At 40.7% G+C, this 13,321-nt stretch overlaps 1 long non-coding RNA gene across 1 annotated transcript; it reads right to left on the bottom strand.

Annotated features, from left to right (window-relative positions):
* Positions 1-587: 587 nt before the first annotated feature.
* Positions 588-13,038, bottom strand: LOC130142189 (uncharacterized). Its single transcript, XR_008819325.1, has 4 exons — positions 11,182-13,038; positions 10,689-10,792; positions 8,916-9,034; positions 588-1,946 (listed from the first exon to the last, which is right to left on the bottom strand). It is a non-coding gene; the product is annotated as an uncharacterized LOC130142189 (long non-coding RNA).
* Between the last annotated feature and the right edge of the window lie 283 nt (positions 13,039-13,321).

The following is a 13,321-nucleotide window of genomic DNA, read 5'->3' as shown; positions in this document are numbered from 1 at the left end:
GGAATAAACACTAATTTGCCACTAAAAGAAACATCTTGTTCCCAGTTAATTTTATTGTAAGACGAATGTTTACAGACATGGGCGCCTGTGAATCTGCAGAAGAACTCAATATATATGGTGAATAAAAGTCTTGAAATGTCTGCTGGTTATGGATTATTGAAGCCTTTTTTAAAATATATTTTTATTAGTACTGTCCCAGCTCCCTTCATGTCTACTAGGAACTGTCAGGTTTGGTGTTGCTGATGGTTTCTCTGATGTTCTGTTATATTTCCATGCAAATAAATCTCATTTTGCTGATGTCTGTAAAGTTATGCTTTAGACCAGAGATCTCTTCAGAGCTCTGTCTTCAATAAAAAGGGGTAGAAGTGGAACTACTAATTTAGTTTCTTTAAAAGGCATGTATTTTCATGCACATTAAATCCATCTGTTTTTTAAATGTATGCCTTTCTTTAGTGTGTAATTTGATAAAACCCAAAAGAAAGCCTTGGAGCTCCAAAGCTGAAGCAGAAAGGGAAAGAAAGTGAACAAGACCAAGAGGATAACATGGCTGGGAACTTTGCAAGAAAAAAAAAAAAAAAAAGGCCACTATATTTTTAGAATGAAAAAACATTAACAAATCAGTCAGGGGACCTTGACACAAACTCTCCATGCATTTTTAAACTTCTAGGAAGAAAAAAAATTAATCCCATAGGTCTGTAGTTTGGTCACTGTTGCTGCAATCAGAAGGAGTCAGGGGTCTATATTAATGAAATATGTTCACCTTTATGCAAAGACTTAGGTCCTCTGTTTGAGTATGATACAAGTCTGGGCTATGCTAAGACTATTTGTAACATTTTTAGATTTATCTTTACTTCAGGGAGCTTTTATTTCAACACATCCAAAAATACAATGTCAGTTTCATGAAGTCAGAAAAGCTTTCAGATCTCAAGGGCAGCAATACACAAGCAAGGACATCATCAGTGTGACTACACTTAGCTCCCTACATCTCTTCCATGCTTTTGAATGATCTGCCTTTTAACAAGTCTGTGTAAAATTCTCTGTGTGTCAGGATCCTAAGTAATTTGGGCAGGTTTCTCTGAAAGCTTCAAACACCACTACCCCAAAACTTTTCCACAGAGCACTGAAATCATTAACCATGACCACAATGCTACTAGGCAGGATTGTGTTAAAGATGGACTGTTGCTATAAATTATTCCACAGATGCAAACAAATGCAACCCCAAATGGTGATATCTAAATAAAATATAGAAGCCTGAACTTCACTTTGAGGATTTATCTGACTTATAGACATTTATTTTGCTGTTTTCAGCAGAAAGTGGAAGATACGTACACAAAATAGAAAATCTTCAAAGTGCACCAAGCAGGAGCCTGTATTTCATGATTTATATTACTTGGAAGATGTGCTGTGGTTTCATGATTTTTCTATATATGGGGCCACAATTAGGGCTAAATATAAAAGCTACAACATGATTCTTATAGCAAATTTCTTCTTCATAGTTGAGTTAAAAAAACAAAACAACTGTCTTTATTTGTACTTGCTTCACATGCATAGGAAAATAATTACAAAGATGCCCTTAAGTTTCCTTCAAGTGGCTTGTTTGTTCACTCCTATACAAAAATATGTGCTGGGAACTAAGATGAATCTAAGCATCTGGGCACTGGGACATGTAAGGTAGGACCTCACAGTGTAAGCCCTTGGCATTCTGTTCTCTGCAGCTGCTGTTTAATTCACTTGTGCAGCTTGAGGCTCATCTGTTTTTCTTACTTGCCGTTTCCAAAAGGAATGTGTCTTCTTGCTCTAGAGATCCTTTCAAAGTTTCTGCAACCCTCCCAGTAGCATCCTTCAGAAGGGATCCTCCCACTCCCACCATGGCATATCAGCTCCTGAGATCTCTTCTGCTGACATCTCACTGCTCACAGGTCAGGTACCTTGGCAGGTAAAACTTCCTGCAGGGAAACAAACTGAAAGATAGTCAATGCAATTGGATCTTGAAAAGATTGGCATTGATATGCTTTGACATGAAACCCTCCTAGCACCACTTTCATCACAGAGGAACCTAAAAAGGGGGAATTGTTATATGTGGCCCACAGGAAGGATCTACATTTAAAGTTGTACCACTATAACTTTATCAGTGGGGCTGGGAAAATAGGAAGGCACATTTTGCTTAAACAGTCATGACAGAAAACAATCCTTGGACAGATGCCAATAAAAATGTGTCCTTCACAGATAAGAAAGTTTTTTGTCTTCTAAATTAGGATTTACTACATCGACCCTTGGGTTTTTACGCCAGTATTGTTTCATCCACACTTAAAGGGGCCTGGCAGATTTAACAATACCAGCAATGCCTTGGATAAGGGCAAGTCCTTGATGTAAATAAGATTCAGGTTTTTGGGGTTATATTGCTCACAGATGTTGTTTGCAGGGAGGGCAAAGCCTGTTTATAGCTCAGTGACAAATACCTCATTCTGTAAGTCCTTTAGAGGGAGAAATTTTGATCTGATCTTTTCAATGTAAAGGGCAGCATTTCTGTGGGTGTTTGCTTTTAGTCACTTTAACACATTTCACACACAATTTGCAATGCAATCTGACCCTTATTGCAGCCTGGTGATGTAGGTGGAGTAAGGGACTGCCTTAACACCTTCATTGTTTCCACGACAACAGACGGGGTACCACAGAAAGGCAGGTCTGCAGAATAACAGGTTTTGGTTTTCCAAGCAAGGCCGGCAAGTGCAGCAAGAAAGCTTGCACCTTTCCCTAGCAAAGGCAGCAGCAGAAATAAGTCACCTGTTTTATAATTCTTTTAATGCCTCCTGGGTGGCTAAGAAATAAAGACCTGATTGTACATCACATTTCAGTTGGAATTCATTTTTAAACAACCATTTCTTCATGCCATTGGACTGGTCTCTGGGATAAGAGTGGATGAGATCATTCAAAACTATTTTTCTCATGAAAACATGTCATTTTCTGTCCTCCTTTTGCTGTCCAACCTCAGAAGAAAGGATGCAATGCATTTTCTCTCCAATGTTTTAATACCAGAAGCAAGGAAAAATACTCTCACCAAAAGATGATGTCACAGGCTCAACCTAAGCAGAAACTTCCTCCTTACTTCTCCTCTTTCTGAACAAGACAGGTGCACACACATGTAAATCATATCTGTCCACATAATAATCACACAGAATTTCCTATGGTCACCAGAAGACACTGTTCAACTGTTTTGCTGATGGTTGGGTTGGCAAAAGATAGCAGGAGAACATTACTGAGTGGAAAACAACAACAAAAAAATATTATTACATTGCTCCAAGCTCAAAGCAGAGTCAGGTCATTTTACAACAGGTTAGCAGCTGGCCCTCAACAAGGCATTTTTCACCCAAAAAGCAAAGGTAACTAAAGCCTCTTCCTCTTGCAACTGGGTGCAAAAGCTGGACCTCTGAATGAGCCAGCCCGAACATAGTCTAGCCTCCTGTTGGAAATCTCATTTGCAGACAACGAGATATTAGTAAAGTGAATTAATGATTACAATACAAGTGTTGTGAAATATATCTGCTACCTTCAAGAAGTGTGGAAGATTCCTCTAAAATTATTGCAGATCAATTGTCTGTACAATGAGCATATATTGTACATGCATTTCCAGCTTGCCTATAGCAAAAAGTTGATTGCTTAACCCATGCAGAAAAAAGAACACCTCAAAGAATGGCATTGTAAAATCTGCTGCTTATGCAAATATTTGAACGGAAAAGCAAACATTTATTAACAGCTGATTCTGCCATTAGCTCAGTTCCCATTAAAAATCAGGGACCACTGGATTCATAGGGGAAATCAGTACCAAACTTCATCAATTGGAAACTAAAGGGGAGTGGAATCCGGTAAAAAAAAAGGTGATTTCCTGCATAAATTGGATAAACAGCTGCAGGGGCCTGTCCTTTGCTGTTCCACAGGGAGAAGAAGCAGGTTGGCTCCTCTTAGTACAATGGCCCTTCTGACACAAAGAGGACCAGACCAGCAATATGGCCATAACATGCAAGGGCAGTCCCTCTCCGCAGGAATGGCAGACACTGCACTCACAGGAGCTTGCGTCTTTCACTTTTGCATAAAGAACTATGTCTTTATGATGACTCCTTTCTCCTCACCACCTTTTATCAGTCCTTAGACAGATGATCGACCAGAGCTTTCTTTTCTCCACCTAGCAGAGAGATTGCCTTTTCTGACAAGAAATGAGGAGTTAAAATAGTAAAAACTTCATCCTTCCCCCAGATACCGTGCACACCTTTGCATATTCCCTGGTGCAAAGACCATCTTGATGAGCCTTCCTAAAACACTTTGATCTTCACTTTGACTCCCAGTGCTACTGTATCTCTGATTACATTGCCCTGATTATCTCGAAACAAATCACTTATCCTTCTACTTTCAATCCCAGCAGAAAGAAAAAGTCTGACAAGTGTTCTGTTTCATTCAGACTCTTAATCAAAGTTGGCTCTAGTTTTCAAAATATGTAAATACAGGCAGAGATTTGCTTGCACTTCATATCTTTCCCTAACTCTAAAAGAACAACCTTTTTTCCAAGTGCGCAAAATAATTCAAACCTTATGATACTATTTTTCTCTTTGCCAGAAGCATAAACCCCTCCAGCCCCTTCAAAGAGAAAGAAAAAAAAACCCAAACCCAAAAACAAACAAACAAAAAACAGACAAAAACTGAAACAGGCCATGAGTCCTCTATCTATATCCACTTAGCATTTCTGATCATCTGGGGTTGCTGCTTTTCAACTTTCCCATCACAATCATTTTCTCTGTACACCCAAATTGATTGCAAAGTTTTTCCACATCACTTTCACGATGTGAAAGCACACGGATGTGTTTTCTTAGAACTGCCTGCAAAGCTGAATGCCAGGAAGTTACAACTCCAATGCTCCCTCTACACATATAAAATCTCCTCTTTGGCAGACACATCTTACAAGGATAGGCAGATTCAAACACAGAACAGCCTTTGCTGTTAGTAGGGATGATTCCCAGGGAAAACTTTCTTTCCACAATGCCATAAGCATCCTCTGTGAACAAGTGGGATCTGTGATCCCACTTGCAACAAATGGGACATATGGGGAACCTCAATAGAGGAGGAAAAGCTTTATATCATAGAAAACGTCACCCCTGGGGTTGAAATATGGGTATGGGAACCCTTTTCAAGTGAAGGATTTACAGCCCCATATTTATGGGAAAGTGTTACAATTCTTTGAAAGTATTCTGCCTTAAAAACCAACTAGGACAAATTCACATTGAGCAATGTGATTTACTCCTCCAGCGCTGCAGCAATAAACTCTTGTGAGCGTGCTGTTTCCTACAGCTTTCTCAGTACTTGCTTCCTCACGAGCAGGGCACCCAAGCACGTCCGTGATCACCCACTCACACAGACCCCACCTGCCAGCCTCTCTGGAATTCATTGTCCCTCTGAGTGGATCCTTGCAGATGGAATTGTAACATCTAGAAGGTAGGGACCATTTCTTAATTCACATTTCTACCAACCCTAATGTAACAGGGATTTTCATTGTCAGCTAATTTTGTGATTACATAATAAAAAGGACTTTGATCATAAAGAAGAGCCAAGTGTTCCGAAAAGTATATAGTAGCATGCAGAAAATGGTAAAGGTTATGGATGTTGGAAAGGTGCAGGTGCTGAAACATCGTCTTCTCATATCGTGAGAAGTGCCCAGCTTCCATCAAGTGCTGACAAAAATAATTGTTCACAAAGATAATCCATTGTTAGTAGTACTGAAGCATGTGCTTGCACTGGCTTTACAGGCATGCTGGGAGGATAACGACACTGAACACCCAGCAATGAAGAGGGCTTTGGAGGTGTGTCAGAAAGACAGAGGGCTGTTCAGTATGCTGTGCACCATGCATGAAATCAGAGCAGGGTTAGACTGCCACCATGAATTGGAGAGGCTCCCCCTCATCCCTGCTCCTCCCAAGGCTGCACACTGCCTACCTGAACTGGAGAAGCTGAAAATGAAAACCAAACCCTCTCCTAGACAGAAAAGTGCTGTGGAGCTGTTTCATCAAGCACAGCTTGGCCCTCAGCACCTGCTGCCCTCTGTAGATTCTAGCAGACACTAGGGCGAAAAGAGAGAAAAACCAGAAACAAAACTCCCTTGGAATCAGTGAGACAAGTAATCACAACACATTTTCTCTGCTTCAGTGGTGCCATGTGTTCTCCCACCACCCCCCTCCCCCCCTTGTAAAATAATTTAATTAAGAGATGACAGGGGCTTCAGACTCAGCCAAGTCAGGGAAAGATGATACAAGCTCTGATGTAAGCTTTGAATAGTTTACAGAAAGCATTAAAAAAAAGATGAAAAAGAAGGAGGGGAAGAAAAAAAAAAAAAAAGAGGTCAGTCCTGTGTAACAGCAGCAGCACCGACCTGCCAAAACCTATATCTTGTAGCTCCACAATAAAATTAAGGAACTGCCCCATCTCCCCCTCCTCCTCCAAAATATAGCATTTTCCGATCCGAACGATGCCTTGAAATAAGGTCTCCACCACCAATGACAGGCCAAGACAACTTTCCTATTTAGAGAGCACATGCCTTGCTGGTCCCCAAGAGTAACTGTAGATCATGGATACACTAAAGCATCATCATCACTGGCTTCCCTGTGACATCTAGGGACCCCAGAACCTGATAACTAATAAGCAGGGTGTAGCAGAACAAAGACAAGAAGTCTTCATTTGACACTTAGTACAGGCCATATAACTGGAAAGCAGCCTGCAGCCCAAAACCTAAGAGCAAAAATCCTGCTGCTGACCCATTCAACTTCTCTCACTTCTTGCTCCCTTTCCTTCCTAGTTTTTCCTCTCTCATCTGTTCAGCTGAAGCTCTACACAGGAATGTATTGCCTTATATCTTTACAATTTTAGCATGACATGGCTGGACCTCTGCTTTGGGCTTATCTTAATTCAGTGAGGAAAAAAGTTAAATTAATAGCAGAACCAAAGTGGGTCTTAGGAGACCTCAGACGTCCTAGATCACCCTTAAGTATTTCTTTTAATTTGAGGAATCTACAAAATAAATTTGATCTAGTTTATGAATAGCTCTCCAAAGAAATGACCTGAGAGTCTGTATTATTATTATTTTATTCTGTCTTTTAATGCTTTGAAGGCACAGGATATTTTCCATACAGGCAGTTGTGCAGAAGATGTAACAAACTGAAACCTACACCCAGTGCAGAATGAGAAACAGTGTCTGAAGTGCACCCACATTTCGGCTAGAGCTAGGCTTTGCTGCCCTGCTTGCAAACACTGTCCTGAGCCAGCTGCAAACAATGGAAGTATTAATCTGCATGCATTTCACAGCACACATTTCTTGCAAAAGCAGGACTCTCAGACTTGATCACTTGTTTCAGGTTTATCAGAGGGCAGCATGACTCTTCCAATCCCTATAAAATCTCTACCTGCAATTAACTGCTGATTTACAACGTCATTCAAGAGGTCATTACTTCCTGCTCTTGCACATAGGTTTCCCCTTCCATCACCTTTCAACAAAACCTTTTATACTATCTTTTGTTACATTTCATTTTGCTCACGTTGTACAACAATGTAGCTGCCAAAGTCACAAGAAGATTTGGACTTTGGCTTTTCATAATGAAAAGGGAAAATAAAAAAGGCTGCATTTCTTTTTTAAAGCCTCAAACAATAGAGGAAGGAGGGGAGAACAGAGATATTTCATAGAAGAAAATACCATCAGAGGTTATGGAAACCTCTTATCTCTTGATGCAGAAGCTAAGTCCTACAGACAGCTCTTCACCAAAAATATTGGCAAAATAAGAAAAACTCTCTGAATGCATTTGCTTTTTCTTAGCCAGTGCAAACCCATAGACTTTATAATGCATTAGCTGGACACTTTCAAATGGCCAGAAAACAGAAGACAGACCCCATCCTGGCTCTTTGTACCACAGTTGCACCTGACAGTCCTAATGTCCAGGCCCCTGAGGCAGATCATGTGAAAGTGGTACAAAAGTGTCCTTACTTACCAAAAAGCTCATTGATCAAGAAACGATTGGTAGAACAAAGGATACCTGCAAGACTTAGACAGAGGGCAGCCCCATGGAGCTGACAGACAACCACATAACCAAGAGGAATTGTTCTCGCAGTGATATAGAAAGCACACCCGCACCACTCAAAGACAATGTGACAAAAATTCATTCCTGAACCTGTTTTTGGTAGCCAACAGAGAGCTCCACAGCTGACCTGACCACAAGACATGCAGGAGATTTCAGGAGCCTTGCTCATCCATGGGGTCTCTGTTTTGGCATGAGCACATAACTAAGCCCCTGTGGTGGGTGGTTTTGCACATGCAAAGTCAAGCCAGGGAGGAATGTGAGAGTGATTCAATCCACATTGTCTTGGTCTGGGCAGGAGGCCAGTTCTTCTCTATATTGCACTTCATCAAGGCAGGTCCAACCAGCTCCGTTGTTTAAGCAGCAATGTGAGGGTGGAGCTGATGTCACGCGGCAGCAATTGTCCCTGGTGCTGCAGAGCTCTGCCTGGCATTCCAGGGAGCCAAGCCTGCTGACAGCAGCAGGGCATGTCTCAGCCTTTTGGGGACCTCCAGTCCCTCTAACCTGGCAGGAGTGGACCTGTCACACCAGGGTACTTTGTGCCAATGGTGAAGGGGCTCATCCCTTGGGGTAAATCCACAAAATGTTTGTTGACCTCAGTGCCCACAGGATGGTTTGGGTCAGTACCCTGGCCAGCACAGGGCTTCTCCTAGAGACCCACCACCTCCATTGCTCTCCATGCAGAGAGATGCTTTCATGGTTTTCATGGCCTCCCACCATCACCCAAACACCACCACCATCTCTCCAAGGTGAACAGTCTGTCCTGAGCACCAAGCATCTCTTTTCAGCTCCAAGCATCTCAAGTCTCACCTGTCTGTGGCAGAGAATCCTCATCCTGCACCACTGCATAGTGCATCTTGAGTCACTTTGCTCTCTTCATGCCTTCCAGGTGACGGCTGACCTCCTCCAGGGTACCTCCACTGCCTGCACTATGGGGAAATGGGCACAGGTAGCATGTGAAAGTATTAGTATCACCATTTGGGATGGGTTATATATCACTAGCACAGCCCTAAAGAACAGTTAGATTTTCACTGCCGCTGTGCATTCATCTTCTCGTCCATGAGCATCCTCAATGCCTATGATGCTGTGAATATAATCAAATAATTGCCTTTCTCCACAGGTGTCACTGGATTCAACCTTTCATGAGGAAAGACTCACAGAAAAAGAAAGGAACAAAAAAAGTGACAGCAGCTTACGTGGCAAGTGGTCTTTTGCTAGAACAACAGGCCCATACTCCAACATAAAGGAATCCAAGCTGAAGGGATAAAACAAGACCCACCTGATGCAAAGCTAGGTGCATTTTGAGTTGCAATCTTCCTAGGCAGCAAAAAGTCAGCATGAACGTTTATTTAAAGTACTGATCAAGAACTGAGAAGTATTTTCCCTACAGATTCCACAAATACCCTCCAAATGAGGACTTTAGGAGTTTAGTGACCTTGCATTCACAGTTCCAGGAAGAAAACTAAATTTGGTATTTCTTTGTAACTAACTTTCCTGTCTCCTTCTGGATATTACTGGAAAATGAAAGAAAATTTTGAAGGAAAAAAAGGCAGTTAAAGGGGAAAAGGAAAGAAATAATGACTTACTTCAGATTTTTTCAAAAATCTTGTTTTAAAAACTTGGAGAGAAGGGATATAAATCCACTTCTCTATAAAAAATAAAAAAAAAATAATAAAAAATATATATTTTGCTAAGTTGTTTTTTTTCCTGTGGGAAATTGCTTTGGGATAACAATTACATTTTTATTAGGCACTTTTTATGCATCCATTAAAAAAAGACAGTGACAATGTGTAAGTGAAGGAAATCTGGAGTTTATCAGCACAGTGGAGATAGCTAAAGTAAAAGAGTATTTATGGCAGATTAAGTATATGAAAAAATTAGGTGTCCAATATTCTTTGTCAGCTAGCATTTTAACCTTAAAACTGTTCTGTTCAACCAGAAATGCTTATGTACCTCTCTCACCACCCTTATTTCCATTGTAAACACATCTCCAAAGTCAATTAAGCTATTCAGGCCATTCTTTGATTTAGAGAATTTCTATCTAATGGAGAACAGGACTTCTGGCAAATAATGCAGATCTGGGCGTGAGGAGGAGAAGGAATACACATATCTCTCCACCTCTTACAGTAGCAGCCACAGCTTAAATGTATGCAGGCAGTATGAGTAGAAACCATAATGGCTCTGCAGTCCTGTGTAAGGACAATCAGTGACATGCAGCAGGTGATGAGCAAGCCACACAGCTCGCACCCTACGGTGTGTTAAACTATGGGAAAGGAGTGGGGAAATGGAAGAAAAGGGAAGCACTGAATCAGAGTCAAGAAACATGTGAGATTCATAAAGCAGAGAAGAATTCAAGGGGAGGTCTCCAACACTGTCGTATCAGCATCACTTTACTGTGGCTGGCCTTTCCTCCTTAGCCGACACCTGTCTGCTGAAGTACAGAAATGCATCTGGTTGAAATGAGGTCACCATACTTGTAAATGATTTTCTCTGGTAAAAAGAACTTTTTTTGTTTATTTTTGATGGGAAGTGGGGAAGTAAAGGGAAAGCAGAACAAAAGATAAGCAGGCATTTATGTCTTACCTTCAAGCCTCCTCCTATCTGACTGAGCTTGTTCCAGTCCCTTTCAGTGTGACTCAAGTCACATTTATCGGTTTATTCAGCTGTACCTGAATTCCTCTGGAAGACTAAAGAGATTAAGGAAGCCAATATGGTTAAACAGAAAAATGAAGAATTCCAAAAAGCTGAAGTTGTTTCCAGGCAAAGCATGTAAAGGGGAAATTAACTGTGGCATTAAATTCATAAATGCAGGTGAAAAAGAGGAGGAGCCAGCAAAAGGACTCAACCTATTTATTAGATCATTTTTCTGCATCATGAAGAGCAAAAAAAGCTCAGCAGAGTCGGGAGTTTTAATGCACACCAGGGTGTGGGAGGAGGGCTGAGAGTAGGGGAGAATGTTGGCAGGGAGATTAAATGAATGCAGTGCCCCAGCATGAGCTGCAGAGAAACTGGGGTGATGTCCACAAAAGAACTCTTTCTTTTGGGGAAAAAGGAAGGAATACAAGGAGCAACTCACCAGAGCACCTTTCCAAGACTGAAGTTGCTGCAGAAGAAATTACAATACAGGTTCACACAATGAACAGTAATGAATCAACAAAGCAGAGTGCATTCACCAAGCAAACCAAAGAATGGCATAGCTGAATTATTAACAGCATATATAATCTCTCATTCCAAACACCTTCAGTACTGGAGGACTGAAGGTAGACTTTTTTTTTTTTTTTTTCCTTAAAGACTGCAGGAAACTACAAGCCTGTTAGTCTAACAATACCAAAAAGCAGGACTACAATGAAGTGCAGAGCCAGAGGGCACCTGGATAAATAAAATCTAATTGAAAAGTTTTAGCATGGCTTCTGTAAAGTCCCTTCTTACAAGCCTCTCAGAAGTCTTTGAAGGGATGAACAAACATTTGCATAAGGGTCATTTACATGATATAGTCTACTTGGATTTCTTACGGCTTTTGACAGATCCCTTCACCTGAGGCCTCTAAGGACACTAAGCATCCATGGTACAGCAGGGATATCCTTGACAGGTATGCAGAGTTCATAAAAAAAACACCCAGAAGACCTGGGGTAACAGTCAGTTCCTGCAGGAAGGAGGTCACCCACCAACAGCTGTGCTCTGCGACCCATGCTTTTCCACAGGTTCATAAGTGACCTGGAAAACGGGATGTGAGCAAGAAAGTATTCTTGGCAGTACAAAGTTTCTCCAGGCAGTAAGAAAAACAGTGAAGAATTACAGTGAGGCCTGGGTGCAATGATAGGTAGTTTCATGAAACTGTCAGCTCAGTGCTTGGCAGCAGCCAAAAACACAAACCAAATATTAAGAGCTGCTAGGAAAGAATGTGGACCAAAACAGATAACATTGCTATGCTGCTCTGTAAATCTGTGGTTTGCCCATACCTTAATACCATGTGCATTTCGTAGTTGTGTTTGAACTTTGTTGGCTGGGCAACTGCAGTACTACCCTATACCCTTCTGAACAGGCCTGCTGGAAATGTAAGTCTACAAGAAAATTTCCTTTTAAAAGGTAAAGTAACACTTACATCTTCCTAGTGCTGTATGCAGGACATCTAGAACCAGAAGTGTTTCAGTAACACTTGTTGATTCTATCTAAATTTCCAAAGATTTTAAGCTGTCAGAAACATGCACAAAATTAATGTAATCTTTTTTCTTTTGTTTGTTTTCAAATACAAAATTAGGAAAGAGAGGAAAAGAAAATAATCATCTTGAGAAAGCTTAAAATGTTTTCAATATTTTTGTCCAATGGAAAAAAACATTTAGTCAGCTGGTTCTTTCTCAGTATCACCAATGCTTTGCATTCTGAACATAACTGAAAAACACATATACTGTAGGATTAAGGTTTTGGAGAGAAGCTGGAAAAGCAGAGTCAGAAACAGTGCCAAGCAAAGCAAACCACATTTGTCATCGGTTTCAGATATGCATTCCCAATCAGAATCTTCAAATACAATACCCAAATACAAAAATACATCTCCACAGCAATCAAAAAAAGCATTCTGATGATGTATTAGTCTTGTGGGAGATCTCCTAAGGAGAGAGAGTGTGAATTTCATTGCTTTCACTGCATTTAAAAATGGATTGTGGCAACACTGGAGAACATAAGGATGGTCCATTGTTGTGTGACCTTGTGAGGATGAACTTAGGAACATAAAGATTGTGATCTGGCAGCCCCATTTGGTAACATTTTGTAGCAAAAAATGTCCGTGGTCAAGTGTCTGTCTTGTTTGCTAGCTACTGGATGAAACCTGCAAGGTAATGTAAAAAAAATGGTTTAGCCACTACTATTGGCTAAAAATTGAAATAATTTTTTAATTTATCTAATGGTGTATCATCAAAAAGGTTGACAAGAAAGCAGTAAGTTAACTTTTTAACAGGATTTCACATGTGCAAAAAGCTGTATCCTTCAGTAGGGGGTCTAATATACTTTAAATTCTGAACCCATCTCCTCAAAAAGTACAAACCTGGGTGGCTGACAAGGACCACATGGGATCTTGTGCCACAAAGATTTGGGATGCTTGACTCAATTTAGTATAGGCACTTCAGATAGAGAACTCATACTGCTACTCATGAAAAAATGTGTTAGGTCACTATTTTTTATGGTCCCAACATTCTGGATGTGAAAAAGAAAAACACCATTTC

This window comes from Falco biarmicus, chromosome Z (assembly GCF_023638135.1).
Source record: "Falco biarmicus isolate bFalBia1 chromosome Z, bFalBia1.pri, whole genome shotgun sequence".
Lineage (NCBI taxonomy): Eukaryota > Metazoa > Chordata > Aves > Falconiformes > Falconidae > Falco > Falco biarmicus.
The sequence above is the reverse complement of the archived record's forward strand: the minus strand, read 5'-3'. Positions and strand labels throughout refer to the sequence as shown.